Here is a 23,077-nt window from a genome sequence, read left to right on the forward strand (position 1 = left end):
TTCCATGTTCCTTTTTCCAAATTTTATAAGTGTTGATACTTTTTTCCATTACTGCTGTGACCTTACTTTATGGTGAAAAAATTTAACTCTCAGTCATTGCCCACAGTGATTAAAGTGTGGTTAAGGGCAGAAAAACAGACTGTAAAAAAAGGAGAGGCATCATAGTGGCACCATTTCTTCTCCATGAATGACTTAACTTCCATATTCAGTTTGAAAGTCAAATGGCATTTTCTCAGTGCAGGCATAGTGGTGATCTCAAAGATACAGCTCTCTTTCCACTTCCACTTTGCCATCTAAGGTCACTTTCCTGCTGTATATGGAAGGTTATACCTGCCATGCTTCCTTCACAGAGATGCTGAAACATATTCAGAATTTCCTTGATGAAAGATGCCATAAAGTGGCATTAAAATCAAGACTGGGAATGACTTTCAGGCCTTAACTAAACTTCTCCCTCCGAACTTTTGGTGAAACAGTGCAAGGGAGCATCATCCTGGTTTAGAATTCTTAGGTCTTTTTCAGGAAGTGACTTGTACTGTGGTTGTATTGAATGTCAGGCTTCTGCTCTGTGTATTACCCAGGCCTCATTTTTCTTGAGCTTGATAATGTCAAGGGACTCAAATTTTGTTCCAATGTTGCTACAGAGTTGTCTGAATTACTGATGTCCTACCACCAATAAATGTTTTTATATGCCATTGAAAAAAAAAGATCTAATGATAACAGGGTACAATTTCAGTAGAGAGCAAATAATCAAGCAAAATGCTATATAAAACATGACTTAATCCCCTTTGGAAAAAAATTAGCTTTCTAACTATTCATAGAAAAACAAAAAAGAACCTAAGGACACACTGATGGGAAATTATATGCCTCGATGACTTACCTTTTAAGCTGACAATGCTGTGAAAACTAATGAATTCCCTGATATGTACTATAAGTTTTAGTACTGATCTCTTTTTCCAGTGTTGGACACTTCTGTGTTTGGAACTTTAAAAGCTTTGCAACAAAAATCCTCTCTGGTTTCCTATAATTTAAGTGAAGAAACAGACACAGACACACACATATCCAAATAATGACTTTATTATTAATAGACTAGATAGCACAGAAGTTATGTGTCTATCATTATCAAAAGTCTTAACATTTTAGAGCAAAATTACACTGAATATCCCACCTTAAGTGTTGGCCCTTTTTTATGTGGGGGGGGGGGTATCACTTTTGAAACTCAGACCTCAATGTATACTCAATAAATTTTATTTTGCTTTTTAAAATTTCTCTCCTCTTCCCCCCACCCCAGTTGTCTGCTCTCTGTGTCCATTTGCTGTGTGTTCTTCTGTGTCCACTTGTATTCTTGTCAGTGGCTCCGTGAATCTGTGTCTCATTTTTGTTGCATCATCTTGCTCCATTAGCTCTCCATGTGTATGGTGCCACTCCTGGGCAGGCTGCACTTTTTTTATGCTGGGCATCTCTCATTACAGGGTGCACTCCTTGCATGTGGGGCCCCCCTATGTGGGGGACACCCCTGTGTGGCACAGCACTCCTTGCACACATCAGCACTGCACATGGGCCAGCTCATCACATGGGTCAAAAGCCCTGGGTTTAAACCTTGGACCTCCCATGTGGTAGATGGATGCCCTATCCATTGGGCCAAATCTGCTTCCCCCAATAAATTTTAACTTAAGTGAAATGTTTTAAATTTGTGAAATCTTAATTACTGTTTTAATGATTGAGTTTCTTGAGAATGGTAATTATATGAAATTACTATTGTAACTTTATTTTCAATAGGACAAGGCTATAAACCATGGATTCCCCCCTTTGTACAAAGATGTTGTAGATAATTAAATGTTTGATTATAGAAAGACCATTCGCTTTTTTTACACATTTAGTCTGATTTTTGTTGCTTATCAGGTTTAATATTGTTCTTGAAAATAGTTAATTCTATGTTATGTTTAACTTTTCTAATAAAAGATATAAGCTGTAAAAAAGGAATTCTTTTAGCTGTCTTTCTTTTTCTTATTTCTCCCCCTACCCCTCCCCCACTCCCCATTGTCTTCTGTCTGTGTCCATTCCCTGTGTGTTCTTCTGTGTCTGTTGTATTCTCATTAGGCGGCTCCAGGAACTCATCCTGGGACCTTCCAGAGTGGGAGGCGATCATTCTTTTGCTCCTGCTCAGCTCCCTAGTTCACTGTGTCTCATGTGGTCTCTTCTCTAGGTCTCTTTTGTGTTGTGTCATCTTGCTGCATCAGCTCCCCATGTGAGCAGCACTACTCCTGGGCGGTCTGCTCTCCTGGGCTGGGCTGCACTCCTTGCATGGGGGCCACTCCTTGCTTGGGGAACACCTGTGTGGGGCAACAGCAGTGCTCCACATGGGCCAGCTCACCACATGGGCCAGGAGGCCCTGGGTATCAAACCCTGGACCTCCTGTATGGTATGTGGACGTTCTATCCATTGAGCCATATCCATTCCCTCTTTCAGCTTTCTTATATAGCTGCAGAAATTTTTATTTGATCTTCATTTCTTAGTGTTAAATTTTATTGTACATAATTCTTATTTAAAAAATTGGTTGTAGAAGTTGCAGGGTTACAGAAAAATCATGTAAAATATAGTTTCCCATAATGCCCCCATGGTTGACATTTTCCATTTGTATGGGAATTTTACAATTGATGTAAAAATATTAAAATTGTACTATTACCTATGGTCCATAGTTTATATTAGGTATATTTTTCTAATGCACCACCCTATTATTAACACCCTGCATTAGTGGGGTATATTTGTTGTAACTAATGAAAGAACATCTGTATACTTGCTCTATGAACTATAGTCCATAGTTTTTAATAGGGTTTGTTGTGTTATTCAAACCTATGTTTTATATATTTTTAATTTTTGTTTTAGAAACACATGTACAACCTAAAAGTTCCTCTTTTAAACACAATTCATACATATAATTCAGTATTGTTAAGTTCACTCACAGTATTGTTTTATCTTCACCACCATCCATTTCCAAAACTTTACAGTTAACCCAAATAGAAATTCTGTACAAATTAAGCATTAACTACAATTATTCACCCCAACATGGCCCCTGGTAGGCTATGTTCTAGATTCCAACTTGATGAGCTTGCTAATTTTAATCTATCAGTGAGATCGTACAATATTTGGCCTTTTGCATCTGGCCCATATCACTCAGAATAATGTCTCCAAAGTTCATCCTTGTTATCACATGAATTGGGACTTCATTCCTTCTTACAGCTGAATATTTCATTGCATGTATATACATTCATTCATTGGTTGATGGGCACATGTGTTGCATCCATCTCTGGGCAATTGTGAATAATGCCACTGTGAAGATGAGTGAGATGGTATCTATTTGAGGTCCTGCTTTCGATTATTTTGGGTATATACTTAGTAGAAGAACCGCTGGCTTATATGCTAATTCTGTTCATAGATAACTGAAGACCTGCCAAAGTGTCTTCTAATGTTGCTGCACCATTTTACATTCCCACTTGTAATGAATAAATATTCCTATTTCTCCACATGCTCCCCAATACCTATAAATTTCTCTTTTTTAATAGTATCCATTCTACTAGAAATGAAATTGTGGTTTTGTTGTTTTGGTTTAAATTTCTCATTGTGGTTTTGGTTTAAATTTCTCTAATAGCTAGTGATATTGAGTATATTTACATGTGCTTTGTAGCCATTTGTATAACCTCTTTGCAATACTGTCATTCAAGACTTTTGCACATTTTAAAATTATATTCTGTTACTTTTTATTGTTGAGTTTTAAGATTTCTTTATATATTCTTGATGTTAAACCTTTTTCAGATATGTATTTTCCAAGTATTTTCCCCATTGAATCATAGTCCGTTCACTTTTGTGATAAGGTCCTTTGATCCATGAATGTTTTTAATTTTGATCAGTTCCCATTTACCTATTTATGCTTTATTCCTTGTTCTTTGGGTGCATAGTTTAAGAAACCATTGGCTAACACAAGATTTGAAGATACTTCCCTACATTATCTTCTAGGAGTTTTGTAGGTCTTTTTCTTCTATTTAGGTCTTTAATCTACTTTGAGTTATTTTTGTATATGCTATTTGATGGGTGTCCTCCTTCACTCTTGCATTTGGATGTTGAATTCTCCCAGCATCATTTGTTAAAGAGATACTCTTTCCAATTTGAGTGGTCATTGGAGCCTTATCAAAAATAAATTTGGTATATATCCAGAAGAATTGAGAGCAGTAACGAAAATAGGTATCTGCACACTGATGTTATAGCAGCATTATTCATGATAACCAGAAGTTGTAAACAATCCAGATGTCCATCAACTGAAGAATGGATAAACAGATTGTGGAGTATACACATGATGGAATATTTTACAGCAGTAAGAAAAAATGAAGTCATGAAACATATGACAACATGGATGTACCTGGATGACATTATGTTGAGTGAAGCAAGCCAGATGCAAAAGGACAAATACTATATGACTGCCCTATTATGAGATAAATATATTAGGTGAAATATGAACATGGGTAGAATTGCATATGTAAGACTGTTTTTCTTTGAAGTTGAACAAATATAAATTAATAGTACAAAATATTAATATCAGACCAAATAAAAATCCATTGTAATAAGTGGAGACTAGATACGGAGTACTACATATTGTATGATTTCATTTATATAAAATGTAAATATAAATCAATTTATAAAGATGAAAGGAGATTAGGTCTGAGGAAGAAATGCTAAAGGGTACTGAATCTTGCTTGTTGGAGTAATGAAATTGTTCTAAAATTTTTGAGATGATGAATATACAATATTGTAATTTTACTGAAAGCCATTGATTGTACACTTTATGTGGAATTGCCAGAAACAGCAACTATATAGAGTGGGGGAAGCATAGAGAGATTGAGAGGTGAAGAATGTTCTTGTTTGTTTGTCCATTTTTATTATTATTATTGAAATAATGAAAATGCTCTAATAATGATTGAAGTGATGAACACAACTATGTGATTATAGTAAATATCATTGTACACTTTGGATGAATTGTATGTTTATGAATATGTTTCAATAAAATTGATTTGTTAAATCAATTTGTAATATGTGTGAGCATCTATTTTTGAACTCTCAATTTGATTCCATTGGTCTATATATCTGTCCTTGTGCCAGTACCATGCTGTTTTGAACATTGTAGTTTTATAATAAGCTTTAAATGCAGGAAGTTGGAGTATTCCAACTTTGTTATTCTTTTTAAAAATGTTTTTAGCTATTCATGACCCCTTACAATTCCAATAAATTTGATAGTTAACTTTTCCATATGCAAAGTATAATTTTGGAATTTTTATTGGGATAGCATTAAATCTTTAAATCATTTTGGGTAGAATTGATGTCTTAAAAATATTTAGTCTTTCAATCCATGAATATGGACTGTCCTTCCATTTATTCAGGTCTTTGATTCTTTTAGCAATGTTTCGTACTTTTCTGTGTACAGGTCGTTTACATCCTTGACTAAACTGCTTCCTACATATTTGATTCATTTAGTGGGAATTGTAAATCAAAGGTTTTTTCTTCATTTCTTCCTCAGACTGTTCATTACTAGTGTATAGGAACACACCTGATTTTTTCATCTTAATAATTTACTCCACCACTTTGCTGAATTTATTAGCCCTGATAATTTTGTAGATTTTGGGACTTCCTATATGTAGGATAGTGGAAGTTCTATTTATTCATTTCCAATTTGGATGACTTTTTTTTTTTTTATTGACTTTGTAATAATATTACATTAAAAATATATATGTGAGGTCCCATTCAGCCCCACCCCCCACCCCCTCTCCCCCCCCCAACAACACTCGTTCCCATCATCATGACACATCCATTGGATTTGGTAAGTACATCTTTGGGTACCTCTGCACCTCATAGTCAATGGTCCACATCATGGCCCATACTCTCCTCCATTCCATCCAGTGGGCCCTGTGAGGATTTACAATGTCCGGTGATTACCTCTGAAGCACCATCCAGGGCAGCTCCATGTCCCAAAGACGCCGCCACCTCTCATCTCTTCCTGCGTTTCCCCATACCCATCGTCCACCATGTCCACTTTTCCCAATCCAATGCCACCTCTTCTATGTGGACATTGGATTGGTTGTGTCCATTGCACCTCTATGTCAAGAGGAGGCTCAGATTCCACATGGATGCTGGTTGCAATCCTCCCATTTTCAGTTGTAATCACTCTAGGCTCCATGGTGTGGTGGTTGTCTTTCTTCAACTCCATCTTAGCTGAGTGTGGTAAGTCCAATAGATCAGATTGTAGGTGCTGGAGTCTGTTGAGGCTCAGGACCTGGCTATCACATTGTCAGTCCAGAGATTCAAATCCCCTAAATATATCTTAAACCCCGACACTAACTGCACCTCCAGCACATTAGCATGAAAGTCTTATGAAGGGAGATCCCATCTGAGTCCAGATTCATCACACATAAACACCAGTTCCACAGAGGGGCCATCTGCCCTGGTAGTTAACCCCATCGGCCATGACCATAACTCCCATGGGTCTCTTTAGCCCTCGAAGGAACCGATATCTGGGGGTTGTATCTGCTTTATCTGTCTCTCTGACTCTGCTCAGTTGTGCATGAGGGCAATCCTTCTGCCAGCCTCCAGACTCTTTTTTAGAAACTCGTAGCCATATAAACTCATTTCTCCTTTCCATTTCCCCCTTACTTTAGGTCAAACAGCATTTTAAAGTCATGGTATTTTATGTAGACATGGATATTCTGCTGATCCACATTGAACCTTCCGTATAAGGTCATTTTCCAGTTGCATCATCAGTTGGTAGTTGATAGTGGTCCCTCGGTGCCAGGGAGGCTCATCCCCGGGTGTCATGTCCCACGCTGGGGGGAAGGCATTGCATTTACATGCTGAGTTTGGCTTCGAGACTGGCCACATTTGAGTAACATGAAGGCTGACAGGAGGAAATTCTCAGGCACAATGTTGCTCTAGGCCTTGTTCTTATTTTAGGCTTATCAGCTCACAAGCATAGACATTAGCATCAGGGACTCACTGTTGAACCCTCACTCCCTCCCGGTCCCCGCCGCTGCACCTGGGACACTGTCACTGCTCCCCTAGGGACCACGACAGAGCACCACTGGCCAGGAACCCAGTACCCCCCCTGCTGTGGTTTTTAATTGTTGCCACTATGAGTATATCCATACATTACCATGCACCCTGGACATATGTTCTGTACAGCTCCCTGTCAGCCATATATCACCTGTCATTGGTATCCCATACCAGTATCCCTCCATTGCCATTGTTGAAACGCTCTGTGATCCATAACTCCCCGAAATTTGAAGCCCAATATAATGTCATGGTCCCTTACTAGGGAATGGCATATAGCAATGGGTTTAAAGGATAGATAAAGAACTTGGATAAAGTTAGATAAAGAACTTAGATAAAGAATGTTGACTTGAAAAAATTCCACATCCTATCTTTTTCTTTCCCCCCCCCCTCTAATTATTCAGCTTTTCTTCACAGGAGTCCTAGACCACAGCAATGTATATATATAATATACAGCACTCCCACACATCCACCAGAAAACCTTTTCCCTTCCACAGTGATACTCTTACGCCCTATTCATATCATATTTACTTAAAGTGATGTACAGAGTCTGAGACATTAGCTTTCTAACAAGGTGACATCTGTGCTTACATTGTGGTGCATACTTTAGGATACACACAGTTCTTTACATTTTTAGTTATCCTATGTTTTACATTATGGTTTACATTATCAGTCTGTCATCTCCTATATGTTATGGTGTAATATTACATGTTTTATATCCATCCTTGTGTACTCTCAAGAAACTCCTCTCTTACCCCCTATTTACTTTGGTTCCACACATTTAACGTCCATTTTCCCTTCCACCTTGGTGCCCACAGTGACAGCCAACCTCCGTTTCCTGTGGAGCCACTTCCAGAGATAGATGGAATAGTGTTCAGGGCCTAACTTGCTCAACTGCCCCAATGCCCTGGGAGCCACCCTTTCTCTCGAGGGATACAGTTCCCTCTATTTGATGGCATTAGTCCTCCCCAGGATGTGGGTCCACCCCCACTCTCACTACTTGGGTTTCTACCCCATGGTGTCACCCACTCTGGCAGAATGAGCATTTAGACATTCCCCAGGAGCCCATCCTGCATCAGACCCTCCCCTCCGAGCATTCTAAACAGGTAACCCTCTTTATTATATTTTGATATGATTTTCTCGGTATTTTACTCTCCACCAACACCTGACCCTCTCCTGTGTTCGTATGCTACCCCTCCCTCCCCCCACTTTTGGGCAACGTTACCCATCCGTCCCTCCCCAGCCACCCTCAAACCCGCAAAGCCCCAACCAAAGGGAACCCCTTGCCCCCCTTTTATCTCTTCTTTGTGTTCATACTTACCACCATCTCGTCTTAAATTCCACCCCTGCAGACATCGGCTCATATCCTTCCTCCACCCTCCGATTTCTTGTAAGCCTATCGTTCAGTCTCTTGCTATCTAGGGCAGCTTGTTTATTTCATATCATTGAGGTCATGTAGTATTTGTCCTTCAATGTCTGGGTTGCTTCACTCAACATAAGGGTCTCAAGAGTCATCCATGTTATCACATGTGTTTGTAGTGTGTTTGTTCTTACAGCCGAGTAGTATTCCATTGTGTGTATATACCACATTTTATTGATCCACTCGTCTGTTGATGGGCATTTGGGTTGATTCCAACTTTTGGCAATAGTGAACAATGCTGCTATGAACATTGGTGTACATATATCAGTTTGTGTCCTTGTTTTCAGTTCTGCTGGGTATATACCCAGCAGTGGTATTGCTGGGTCATATGGCAAATCTATGGCTAGTTTTTTGAGAAACTGCCATACTGTTCTCCAGAATGGTTGGATCCTTCTGCATTCCCACCAGCAGTGGATGAGTGTTCCCCTTCCTTCACATCCTCTCCAGCACTTGTATTCTTCTGTTTTTTTCATAGCTGCCAATCTTATGGGTGTAAGATGGTATCTCATTGTAGTTTTGATTTGCATTTCCCTGATAGCTAGAGATTTGGAACATTTTTTCATGTGCTTTCTTGCCATTTGTATTTCTTCTTTGGAGAAGTGTCTGTTTAAGTCTTTTTCCCATTTTTTAAATGGGTTGTTTATCTTTTTATTTTCAAGATATAGGAGTTCTTTATATATGCAAGTTATAAGTTTCTTATCAGATATATGATTGCCAAATATTTTCTCCCACTGTGTGGGCTCCCTTTTTACTTTCTTGACAAACTCCTTTGAGGTGCAGAAGGCTTTAATTTTGAGGAAGTCCCATTTATCTATTAGTTCTTTTGCTGCTCGTGCTTTTGGTGAGATATTCATAAATCCATTTCCTATTACAAGGTCCTGTAGATGTTTCCCTACACTGCTTTCTAAGGTTTTTATGGTCTTGGCTCTTATATTTAGGTCTTTGATCCATCTTGAGTTGATCTTTGTATAAGGTGTGAGATGGTAATCCTCTTTCATTCTTCTACATATGGCTATCCAGTTCTCCAGACACCATTTGTTGAATAGGCCACTCTCTCCCAGTTGAGAGGGTTTGGTGGCTTTATCGAATATTATGTGGTTGTATATGTGAGGTTCTATATCAGAGCTTTCAATTCGATTCCATTGGTCTATGTGTCTCTCCTTAAACCAATACCATGCTGTTTTCATCACCATAGCTTTATAGTATGTTTTGAAGTCAGGTAGTGTGATTCCTCCAATTTCGTTTTTCTTTTTCAGTATGTCTTTGGCTATTCGGGGTCTCTTTCCTTTCCAAATAAATTTCATAGTTAGTTTTTCTAGTTCCTTAAAGAAGGCTGCGTTGATTTTTATTGCGATTGCATTGAATGTGTAGATCAGTTTTGGTAGGATAGACATCTTAATAATGTTCAGTCTTCCTATCCATGAACAAGGAATAGTCTTCCATTTATTTAGGTCTTCTTTGATTTCCTTGAACAATCTTGTATAGTTCTCGGTGTATAAGGTCTTTACCTCTTTAGTTAAATTTATTCCTAAGTATTTGATTTTTTTATTTACTATTGTGAATGGTATTTGTTTCTTGATTTTCTCCTGATCTTGCTCATTATTGGTGTACAGAAATGCTACTGATTTTTGCGCATTGATCTTATAACCTGCGACTTTACTAAACTCATTTATGAGTTCTAGAATCTTCGTTGTAGATCTCTCAGGGTTTTCTATGTATAGGATCATGTCATCTGCAAATAATGAAATTTTGACTTCTTCCTTTCCAATTTGAATGCCTTTTATTTCTGGTTCTTGCCTCAGTGCTCGAGCAAGTACTTCTAAGACAATGTTAAATAGGAGCGGAGACAGTGGGCATCCTTGTCTTGTTCCTGAGTTTAGAGGGAAGGAGTCTAGGATTTCTCCATTGTAAACAATATTGGCTTTAGGTTTTTCATATATACTCTTTATCATGTTCAAAAAATTCCCTTGTATTCCAATCTTTTGGAGTGTTTTTATCAAGAAAGGGTGCTGTGTTTTGTCAAATGCTTTATCTGCATCAATAGATATAATCATGTGATTTTTTTCCTTCAATCTGTTTATATGGTGTATTACGTTGATTGATTTTCTTATGTTGAACCATCCTCGCATACCTGGGATGAATCCCACTTGGTCGTGGTGTATAATACGTTTAATGTGTTGTTGAATACGATTAGCAAGTATTTTGTTAAGTATTTTTGCGTCTAGATTCATTAGAGAAATTGGTCTGTAATTTTCCTTTCTTGTGATGTCTTTGTTTGGCTTTGGTACTAGGGTAATGTTGGCATCATAGAAGGAGTTGGGTAATGTTCTATCTGTTTCGATGTTTTCGAATAGTTTCAGCAGGATTGGTGTCAGTTCTTTCCGGAATGTTTTGTAGAATTCACCTGTGAAGCCATCTGGCCCTGGGCTCTTCTTAGTTGGGAGATTTGTAATAACAGATTCTATCTCTCTGCTTGTGATTGGTTTGTTAAGATCATCAATTTCTTCTTTTGTCAATATGGGTTGCTTATGTGTTTCTAGGAATTTGTCCATTTCCTCTAGATTGTCATTTTTGTTGGAATATAGTTTTTCAAAATATCCTCTTATGATAGTCTTTATTTCTGTGGGGTCAGTAGTGATATTGCCTTTCTCATTTCTTATTTTGTGTATTTGCATCTTCTCTCTTTTTTTCTTTGTTAGTGTTGCTAAAGGTTTGTCAATTTTGTTAATCTTCTCAAAAAACCAGCTCTTGGTCTTGTTTATCTGTTCAAGTGCTTTCTTATTTTCTATTTCATTTAGTTCTGCTCTTATCTTTGTTATTTCCTTCCTTCTTCTTCCTGTTGGGTTACTTTGTTGTTGTTTTTCTAATTCCTTCAAATGTGCAGTTAGTTCTTCAATTTTTGCTCTTTCTTCTTTTTTGATATATGAATTTATGGCTATAAACTTCCCTCTCAGTACTGCTTTTGCTGCATCCCATAAATTTTGGTATGTTGTGTTATCATTATCATTTGTTTCAAGGTAGCCATTGATTTCTTTTGAGATTTCCTCTTTGACCCACTGTTTTTCTAACAGTGTGCTGTTTAATTTCCAAATCGTGGTGTGAAATCTGGGCTTCTGTCCCTTGCAAATCTCCAGCTTGACTCCACTGTGGTCAGAGATAATGTTTTGTATGATTTCAATCTTTCTGAATTCGTTCAGCCTTTCTTTGTGGCCTAGCATATGATCTATCTTGGAGAATGATCCATGTGTGCTTGAGAAAAATGTATATCCTGCTGTGTTTGGGTGTAGCGATCTATATATGTCTATTAGGTCGAGCTCCTCTAATATACTATTCAGATGTTTTGTTTCTTTGGTGATTCTCTTTTGAGATGTTCTGTCCAGAGTTGATAGTGGTGTATTAAAATCCCCCACTATACTTGTAGATGTATCTATTCTTTCACTTAGTTTTTCCAGCGTTTGCCTGACGTATTTAGAGGCACCCTTGTTAGGGGCATAGATATTTATGATTGTTCGATCTTCTTGACAGATTTTCCCTTTCACTAAAATGTAGTAGCCTTCTTTGTCTCTCACAATTGTTTCACATTTAAAGTCTATTTTGTCTGATATTAATATAGCTACTCCTGCCTTTTTTTGGTTATTGTTAGCTTGTATGATTGTTTTCCAGCCATTCACTTTCAATTTCCATGCGTCTCTAGGTCTAAGATGTGTCTCTTGTAGACAGCATATGGATGGGTCATATTTCCTTATCCAATGTCCCAGTCTGAATCCTTTGATAGGTGAGTTTAATCCGTTGACATTCAGTGTTATTACTATCAAGGAATTATTTGTGTTAGCCATATTTGGATTGGATTTGTGTTTGTCATATTTTGTTTGTATATATTTTTTTGTCTTTTTTGTTGTTGTTGTTGGTCTTATACTCTCCTCCAACTTTGCCTTTCCTGTTTTTTCCTTTCTTCCTGCAGAACTCCCTTTAGAATTTCTTGAAGGGGAGGTTTCTTGTTGGTATACTCTTTCAGTTTCTGTTTGTCTGCGAATATTTTGAACTCTCCATCATGTTTGAATGCTAGTTTAGCTGGATAGAGTATTTTTGGTTGGAAATTTTTTTCCTTTAGTACCTTGACTATATCATACCACTGTCTTCTTGCCTCCATGGTTTCAGAAGAGAAATCAGCACTTAATCTAATTGAGCTTCCCTTGTATGTGATGGTTTTCTTTTCTCTTGCTGCTTTTAGGATTTTCTCTTTGTCTTGAGCATTGGATAATTTGACAAGTATATGTCTTGGGGTGGGCCTGTTGGGGTTTATGACTTGTGGAGTGCACTGTGCTTCTTGGATATGTACATCTGTCTCTTTCAGTAGATTTGGGAAGTTTTCAGCCATTATTTCCTGCAACACTCCTTCTGACCCCTTTCCCTTCTCTTCACCTTCTGGAATGCCTATAATACGTATGTTTGAGCGTTTTGCATTGTCATTCAGGTCCCTAAATCCTAATTGGATTTTTTCTATCTTCTTATTGACCCCTTCTACTATCTGTTTGATTTCTGATGTACTGTCTTCCACATCACTAATTCTCTGCTCTGTCTCTTCTAGTCTGCTGATATTTGCTGCAAGTGTATTTTTGATTTCTTGAACTGTGGTGTTCATTCCCATCATATCTGTTATGTTTTTGCGTATGTCTGCAATTTCCCCTCCAAGTGATGTCTTCATGTTGTTAACCTCTTTCATTACTGCATCAAATTTGGCGGTGATAAATGTTCTGAGATCTTTCATTGCTTGTGCCAAGTTTTGCTCCCCTTCGTGATTATTGGTTTGTTGATTGGATTCAGCCATGTTTTCCTGATTATTGGTTTGGTTTGTAGATTTTTGTTGCTTTCTGGTCATCTCTTTATTTTGATGAATTTAATCAGTTCCTTAGCTTCTTTGTCTGCTCTTGGAGGTTAATTAGTTGTTATTTTTGCATAGGTGTTATATCTTCTCTTTGTCACTTTTTTCTTCTTATTCTAGTTACTTGTTGTTGGTTAAGTTCACTTTAGAGGAAAGTATTAGTGTTGGGGAAAGGCAATTGTGTAAGCAAGGGAAAAGTGTAAAGTAGTATTGGTGATGTATGTTAACAAAGCAAGAATATGAGATCTGGGAGGATGGAGGTTAGATTTATGTAGATTGTATAGAGTTATAGCTGTAGGTAGAGTACCTTTTATGAAGTAGATGACTGAATATGGGAGGAATATGGTATGAACTACAAAGCTATTGTTTTCATGAGAGAGGGAAAAAGAAAAGAAAGGTAATAGTTTCAAGAGTGGATAACAGACAGAAAACAGAACAAAGGTATTAGAAATTAAGAGTTAGACACTTTGTGGATCAAAGAACGGGAGGTGGGGGGTGGAATATAGGAGAGACAGTAGATGATAGTGGATATCAAGATGCAGGGGAAGGGGGATAGTGTAGGTAGCCTAAATCAGTTCACACAGAAATGAGGCAGTGGAGGATGGGAAAACCCAGCAAATGTGAGGTGTTCCCTGTATCACCTATTGTATACTTGAATTAAAATAAAATAAGTGGAAGATGAGGGACAAGAGGGAAAGAGAAAACCGAAAAAAAAAAACTAAATATAATAAAGAAAAAAAGAAAGACAAGAAGAAAGGAAGAAACAAAAAGCGGATGGGCAAATGGTGGGGAACGGATAGGGGGAAGAGAGATACAGGTATACACGTGTCACAATTGCAACACTATCTAAAACAACAACTTCCCCCCGCTTTGCCCTAAAACCCCCCGTCTGTCTACCCAAATGGGTCTGCAAGCACCTCCCTTCTCACAAACCCCCAATGGGCCGCCCAGGGCCCACGAACTCCCCAGTACTGCAGATGTCCACAAAAAAAAAAAAACACAAAGAACAGAAACCCCTCCGCAGGCCCGGCTCCGCCCGCCGCTGCCCGCCGCGGAGGCCTGGACCGGCTCTGCCTGGCTCCTTACGCCGCCGCGGCCTGGCCTGGCTCCACCCGGCTCCGCTCGCTACAGCGGCCCAGCCGGCTCCCGCGTCCACCTCCCGCCGCCGCAGCATGGACCGGCCCCGCCCGGCTCCATACGCCGCCGCGGCCTGACCCGGCTCCACCTGGCTCCGCTCGCTACAGCGGCCCGGCCCAGCTCTGGCGTCCGCCTCTCGCCGCCGCGGCCTGCACCGGCCCCGCCCAGCTCCGTACGCTGCCGCGGCCCGTCCCAGCTACGCCCGGCTCCGCTCGCTACAGCGGCCCAGGCCCGGCTCCGGCGTCCGCCGCCCGCCGCCGCGGCCTGAACCGGCCCCGCCCGGCCCCGCCCACCGCCGGCGCAGCCCGGCCTGGCTCCGGCGTCCGCCGCTGCGGCCCGGCCTGGCTCAGCCCCACCGAGCGGGGCTAGATGCCTCGTCTCCACCTACCCAAGGAGGGAATCCTCTACAGGTAGCTGGGATCTCCGTGTATATTTCACAGACGGATCCTCTCTGTTACCTTCCCTCCAAATCAATGTCCAGACACCTCCGGACCAGCAAAAATCCTGAAACAATCCGGTCCCAAAGAGTCTCCAACGCCACCCAGCCGATTCCCTGCAGAAGACCCTAACAGGGATGTTCACTCAGCCGCCATCTTGCCCCCTCTCCCCTCGTATATCTTGGATGACTTTTATTTATTTTTCTTGTCTAACTTCTCTGACTAGAATATCAGGTACATTGTTGAATAGCAGTGGTGACATTGGGCATCATTGTCTGTTCCATATGTTAGAGGGAAAGCTTTCAGACTTTCACCATTGAGGACAATGTTACTTGTGGAGTTTTCATACAGGCCTTTTATCATGTGGAGTAAGTTATCTTCTATTTCTATCTTTTTTTAATCAAGAAAGGATGCTAGATTATATCAAATGCCTTCTATGCATCAACTGAGATGATATGTTTTTTTCCCTTCATTTTGTTAATGAGGTATATTATAATTATGTTCTTTTTTTTTTTTAAAGATTTATTTATTTTTATTTAATTTCCCCTCACTCCCCCAGTTGTCTGTTTTCTGTGCCCACTCGCTGGAGTCTTGTTTCCTTGTCCACTTCTGTTGTTGGCACAGGAAGTGTGGGCTGCTCCATTCCTGGGCAGGCTGCACTTTCTTTCGCGCTGGGCGGCTCTCCTTATGGGGTCCACTCCTTGCACGTGGGGCTCCCCTATGCGGGGGACACCCCTGCAGTGGGGCGGCACTCCTTGCGCGCATCAGCACTGCGCATGGGCCAGCTCCACACGGGTCAAGGAGGCCCGGGGTTTGAACCGCGGACCTCCCATGTGGTAGACGGATGCCCTAACCACTGGGCCAAGTCCATTTCCCTATAATTATGTTCTAATGTAGAACTACCTTTGCATAGCTGGGATAAAACTCATTTTTTTCATGTATTACTTTTTAAAAATTTTTATTAAGATATATTCAAATACTTTATTTTATACTTATGATGTGCAGTTGGATTTGATTCACAAGTATTTTGAGGATTTTTCACATCTATATTCATAAAATAAATTGGTCTGTAATTTACTTTTCTTGTATTATCTTTCTGTGACTTTAGCATTAGGGAGAAGTTGGCCTTATAGAATTTGTTATGTAGTGTCCTCTCCTCTTCAGTTTTTCCTAAAGGGTTTGAACAGAATTTGTCTTAATTATTTGAATAATTTGTAGAGTTCTCCAGTTAAGCCATCAGGCCCTGGAACTTTTCTTTTTCTTGTTGAGAGGTTTTTGATGACTGAATCTATTTCTTTATGTATAATTGATCTGCTGACATCATCTAGTTATTTTAGAGTCTGTGTTTATTACTTGTGTGTTTCAAGGAATTTGCCTATTTCCAACCTTTCATCTTTTTCCAAACTTTCACCTTCAACATATTTTTGTCTCTGGGTCAATGGTGAGTCTATTTTTTAAAAATTTTATTTATTTTTATTTTTTAGTTATTTAATTGTCTTTTTTTTAAAAAAAGATACATAGGTCACAAAAAATGTTACATTAAAAACATGAGGTTCCCATAAACCCCACCCCCACCCCACCTACTCCTCCCACATCAACAACCTCTTTCATGATTGTGGCACATTCATTGCATTTGGTGAATACATTTTGAGCACTGATGCACTGCATGGATTATAGTTTACACCATAGTTTACCCTCTCCCCCAGTCCATTCAGTAGGTTATGGCAGGATATATAATGTCTAGCATCTGTCCCTGCAATATAATTTAGGACAACTCCAAGTCCTAAAAATGCCCCCACATGACATTTCTTCTTCCCTCTTCCTACCCTCAGCAACTACCATGGCCACTTTCTCCACATCAGTGCTGTACTGTAATTTCTTCCATTCTTAGTCACAAAAGTTCTATAGTAGAATACCAATAAGTCCACTCTAATCCATATTTTATTCCTCCATCCAGTGGGCCCTGGGATGGTGATACCCACTCCACCTCTAAATTGAGAGGGGGCTTAGATCCCACGTGGTTGATGGATGCAATTCTTCTGCTTGGAGTTGTAGGCACTTTTGGTTCCCTGGTGTGGTGATTGACCATCTTCATCTCCCTATTAGCTGACCTGGGTGAGTCCAATGAACTAGAGAGTATGAGTTGCAACTCTGCTGAGGCTCAGGGCCCAGCTGGCATATAGGCAGTCCAGAGAATCAAGTCTTCTGAGTAAAAGTGACAGAAGAGGCATGTGCAGAAAGGTCACATCTGAGTTCAACTCCATCACACTTAGGAACACAAATTCCCAAGTAGGCCCACTGACAAGGCACTGAACTCCAGAGCTATCTGCCATGAATGTAGAACCTGTGTGTCTCCATAGCCCTCAGGAGTACCAGTGCCTGGGGTTTTATCTACTTTGGCTGTCTCTGGGATCCTGCTGAGATGTGCATAAGCATGATCCCTCTGATGACCTCGTGGCTCTTTTTCGAAGACCCTTAGCCATATAAACTCATATGTCTTTACCATTTCTCCCTTTTATTCAAGGTCTTTTTCTAGTTGCATCACCATCTAGTGATTGGTAGTAATCCCTCAGCTCCAGGGTGGTTCATCCCTGGGAGTCATGTCCCACGCTGGAGGGAAGGTAATGCATTTATGTGCTGAGCTCGGCTTAGAGAGTGGACACATTTGAGAAACATGGAGGCTCTCAGGAGGTAACTCTTAGGTACCGTTCAGCTCTAGGCCTAGTTGAAATTTCAGGCAAACAGGCTCATAAGCATAGTCATCAGTATCAAGGACCCATCATTGGACCATCCTTGTTCACTGGTCTTTGCCCTTGCACTTGGGGGATTATTGCTGTTCATTTGGGGAATGTGACAGAGCTAATAAATAGGTGGATCTTTTTTTAAAAATAACTATAATCTTTAATAACAAGGTCATATACATTTTGGAAGTTTCTTTCATTATTATATCATTTCTTGTGGAGAAAATACTTTTTTTCAATTAAAATATTAATTACCTTTTAAAAATTTATTTATTTATTTTTTCTTTTAAGTGTTACATTAAAAAAATATGAGGTCCCCATATAACCCCCACCCCACCCACACCACCCCTCCTACATCAACAAACTCTTCTATCATTGTGGCACATCCAATGCACCTGGTAAATACATTCTGGTGAACCACTGCAGCACATGGACAGTGGTCCACATTGTAGTCCACACTTTCCCCCAGTGGGCCATGACAGGACACACAATGTCCAGCATCCATCCCTGCAGCACCACCGAGGACAACTCCAAATCCTGAAAATGCCCCCACACCATCTCTCTTGTTCCCTCTCCTGGCCATCAGCCACTGTGGCCACCCTCTCCACATCACTACTACAATTTCTTCCCTTACTAATCACAATAGTTCCCCAGCAGTATACCAGTAAGTCCACTCTAATCCATACTCTATTCCTCCATCTTGTGGACCTGGGATGGCTATGTCCAGTACCCCTTTACATCAAGAGGGGGTTTAGATTCCACATGGATGATGGATGCAATTCTCCTGCTTGCAGCTGTAGGCATTCTTGGCTCCCTGGTGTGGTAGTTGACCCCCTTCACCTCCCTGTCAGCTGGCAAGGGTAAGTCCAAGAAACCAGAGGGTAAGAACTGCAAATCTGCTTAGGCCCAGAGCCTGGCCATCACATGGACAGTTCAGAGATTCAGGTCTCCTGAGTATACACCAACCCAAATGCCAACCACAGGTCTGGTAAAAGTGACAGAAGAGGCATATGTAGAAAGGTTATATCTGAGTCCAACTCCATCACACTCAGGAACACAAACTCCAAAGTAGGGCCAACTGACATGGCCCTGAACTCCAGAGCCATCTTCCTTGACCATAGAACCTGTGGATCACTGCAGCCAATAGGTGATTTTTTTTAAACCATTCTGCCAACCTGTGCTATTTGATTGGGGAGTTTAAGACATTAACATTTAGTGTTAGTATTGTAAGCAGATAATTAACTATGGACAAATTAAACTTACTAATATTGTAGTAATAGAATAGCATGTAACAATGTTATAAAGAAGTGGTGGTCAGAGGTTCTGAGGGGAAGTTAGGGAGTAATAGGTGGAAATAGGGAATTTTTGGGGCATTGGAATTGAGTGTCAATCATCATGTAAACTACAGACCTTTGTTAGTAGCAATTGTAATATGTATCTACCACACATTTGTAAGATATTATTGAGAGGGGAAGATGTAGGAGGTGAGGGAGTGGAGTATATGCGAATCCCTTACACTTTTGATGAACCTTTTCTGAGGTCTAAAACTTCTTTAAAGATAAAGTTCATTATATTTAAAAACAACAACAACAACAACAGAAAAGGAGAGTGAAAGGTAGGTAAAAAATCTACCTGGTAGAGATATGAGGTTCATTTAGAGCAGGGGTTCTTAACCAATTTTGTTCCATGGACCCCTTTGCCAGTTAGGTGAAAACCATGGACTCCTTACTAAGTACAGTAATATACTGTGAATTATTTAATAATTATATCACACCCACACCAATGTATCCCCACAAGAACAATGTCTTTTTCAATTTAAATTCATGCTCACAGACCCCTGTGGGAAAGAGTTTCACCTGTTCTATTGTAGATGTTGCCTTACTGTAGATGTTGCAGTTGTTCTCTGTTATTGTAGATGATTTTGCAGTTCTGATAGCAAACAGCTGCTCAGTAGTTTCCAATAAATACGAGGTGGAAACTGGGGTCAAAGCTCTCAGTTTCAGAAAGTATGAGTCCACTGGTCCCAGCTTTATCTCCTCTCTTGTGTCTTTCTCTCTGTCTCTTTATTTTGTAAAGTTCTGCAATGCCTTCCCCATTGCTGACTTAGCACAGCAACTGGTGCCCAATGTGGGGCCTGAAGGGAAACTCAGCAACTGGCACCCAATTTGGGGCAAACAGGGACGCGAAGGGAAGAAGGATCACCTCGAGTGAAACTAAAGTGGTTGTGATGGTGCAGAGCCCCGAGTGGTTTGGAAAGCCTTCAAAGTTCTCAAGGGTTTGCTTGCATTTTCCTAGGAGATGGAGAACACCCTGTGTGGGTACCAGCTTATTGGACAAGAAAAGTTCCTGTGAAACCCAGTACCTCTGGTCATGCAGATGGAGAGACAGATGCTGGAAACTGCATGGCTGGGTCTCATTCCGAAGATTAGAATGGCTTTACATCAAAGTATCTTAACTACAGAACTTGTTCAAGCATGGCATTATAAAGGAAATATGGCTTAGGGACAGAAAGACATTAAGAAGGAAATTGAGAGAAGGAAAACTGGAAAAGAAATGTTGAATTATAAAAGAATGCAATGAAGGAATTCTAGATTAATAGATTTGGAATTGCTTTTGTGTTTGTTTGTTCAATGTCAAGGTGTGTGTTGTAATTGTTTCAGTGTATGTGAGAAAAAGAAAAAAGAAAAAAGGAAGGAAAAAAGAAAAAGGAAGGAGAAAAGAAAAAGAAAGAGAAAAAGGAAGAAAGAAAGAAAAAGAGAAAGGAAGAAAGGGGGAAATGAGAGAGAAAGGAAGGATAAAATGAAAGACATAAAAGTTAAGTGAATATTGAAAAAGGTAAAAAGTTTGTGGGAATGCTAACTGAAATGTTATAATGTGTATTTTATCCTAAAATAAAATGGGATGTAAAAGTTAAGTGAAAGTTAAAAAAGCTAAAAAGTTTGTGGGAATGCTAACTGAAATTTAATAAGGTATATTTTGTCCTAAAATAAAATGATTAATTGTATAAAATCAGAAATGGGGATATGCAGGACAGAACTAGTATGCATATAGCAAGTTGTAAAAGTACTGTGATAGTATTAAGTGAGTTAATGTGTTTTATAAAAGTAAAACGAACCTGAATGAATACAAAAAAGTACAAAAACTGTGTGAAAAGGTCAGCAATGGACTTTTGCAGTTCTTCCTCAAGGCTTCTGACCTGATGGCAATGAATCTGGCTGCATAGAAGAAACCTGTGGCAGTGACCCTACTAAGAAGCAACAGAAACAATGGTATGTTAAAGGCCTGGGAAAGGCAAGAAGCAATTGGGACAAGCTGTAAGGTCCCTGTTGCTCAATCAAATTCTTAAATGTTTGGCTAAGACAAAACTATATTCTCTGCTATAATTGGTAAATACAATGTTTTCTCCTGTTAATGGAGTTTGTATTGACTTAGCCTGTGAATTGGATGTGGCCAGCTCTAATACCGAGTACTGGCCTATATAGCCTTGTTTGTTGGTAATATTAAGCCCATGAAAAATGAAAGTGTGTTTATTAGGTGTCTGCTAGTTGGAAGTCTTATTGTTTATTGTTACAGTTATGGATTATGTATAAAATTATTGAATACTAATCAGAACTTTAATAATGAATCATAGTGTGTACTTAAGTTATTTGATGAACTGTGATATATAAATGTACCTTGTTGAATGTATATGTAAATCTTTTGTTTTAAGTTCGAACAATCCTGGGACTGAATATATTGAGAAAAAAATTAATGAGTATTGTTCAAACCTAAAAGTGAAATATCATGCAGGAAGCTTTGTTAATCAGCAAAACATCATTTTCATAGACTTAGCAAAAACAAAAAGGGGGAAATGTGGGAAAAAGTTCTATTGTAGATGTTGCCTTATTGTAGATGTTGCAGTTGTTCTCTTATTGTAGAAGATATTGCAATTTTGATAGCAAACAGCTGCTTGGTAGTTTCCAATAAACACGAGATGGAAACTGGGGTCGAGGCTCTCAGTTCCAGAAGCTATGAGTCCCCTGGCCCCAGCTTTATCTTCTCTCTTGTGTCTTTCACTCTGTCCCTTTATTTTGTAAAGTTCTGCATTGCCTTCCCTTTGAGGTAACCCATTGCTGACTTAGCACAGCAGACCCCTTGTTAAGAAGCCCTGATTAGAGAATGAAACCAGACTCAGGAGCACCACACAAAGGGAGCTGAGAATAAATATCCTTGAGTACAATTAATTTCCTCTCTCTATTTCCCAGAATTGGAACATCCAAACAGAAGTCAAAAACTGTCATCTCCTTGTTGCAGTCCAAAAATGTATAGACTCCAGCGAAAATAGCAGGCTGGAAAAGGGTAAACTGTACATAGAGGGGTAAACAAAAAGTATCCTTCACACCATTTATAGATAGCTTTTATATATCTGGATTAGGATAAATTGTTCTTTCTGAACACATTGATTCATATACTTGATAGTTTAAGGAAGTGTCAGCCATTAGCAATAAAAAAATTGCTTGTTTACCTTCTATTTATTTCTTCTTTCCTTCTCTGTATTTCTTAAAATATATCTTTTATGTGTGTACATGGGCATATGTGGGTGAAATTTCATTTCCTACCTCTCTTCAAAAGGTTTAGGGTAAATTTTCATGTTTATCTTTAAGTTCGTTCACTTTTTAAAATTAATATTTTCATTTTCATTTTATATTATGTTTAATCAATAATCTGTTTCAAATATGTTATATTGATTTTATTTTCAAATCTTTGTGGTCAAATTTCATCTTCACAATCCCTTATTACATTTTTATTTATTCAATGAACTTTTAAACTTACGATACATAGTCCTTTTTTATTTTCCAATTAAAACAACTGCAATATATAGACTTCTTACATATTGAAAAATCTGTTTTTTAAAGAATTCTAAACAAAATATTTGGGAAGCATTAACACCTATAATTAATAAGAAATCCCCTATGAGCCATTGTACAAAAACAAAATCATAAAATACTTTAATAATGACAAAAAAAATCAGAAATAAATATAATTGTAAGTACTTGTGATAAAATAAATTTAAATCAAGATCACTTGAGATGCTATTTAATACTTGAAATGTTTTAAATTTCATTATTCAGGTAAAGTTGAAAAATCATTAGATGTAAATAGCTAAATATCTGTATAAAGCATGGTCTAATTCATCTTTTATTCAACATATTTGACTATATATTACAGCCCAACACCTTTGCAGGTAGTAAAGTTATGATAGGGAATACATTCATATTAGCACAAAGAATTTCCAGGCAGAAAATTTTAAAAACTCAATCATTTAAAATAAAATTTTACAGTACAGCAAGATGTGAAAATTTCAAAAGATGAATATTTTATAATCCTTTATTTA

The sequence above is a fragment of the Dasypus novemcinctus genome, chromosome 27 (assembly GCF_030445035.2).
Source record: "Dasypus novemcinctus isolate mDasNov1 chromosome 27, mDasNov1.1.hap2, whole genome shotgun sequence".
NCBI lineage: Eukaryota > Metazoa > Chordata > Mammalia > Cingulata > Dasypodidae > Dasypus > Dasypus novemcinctus.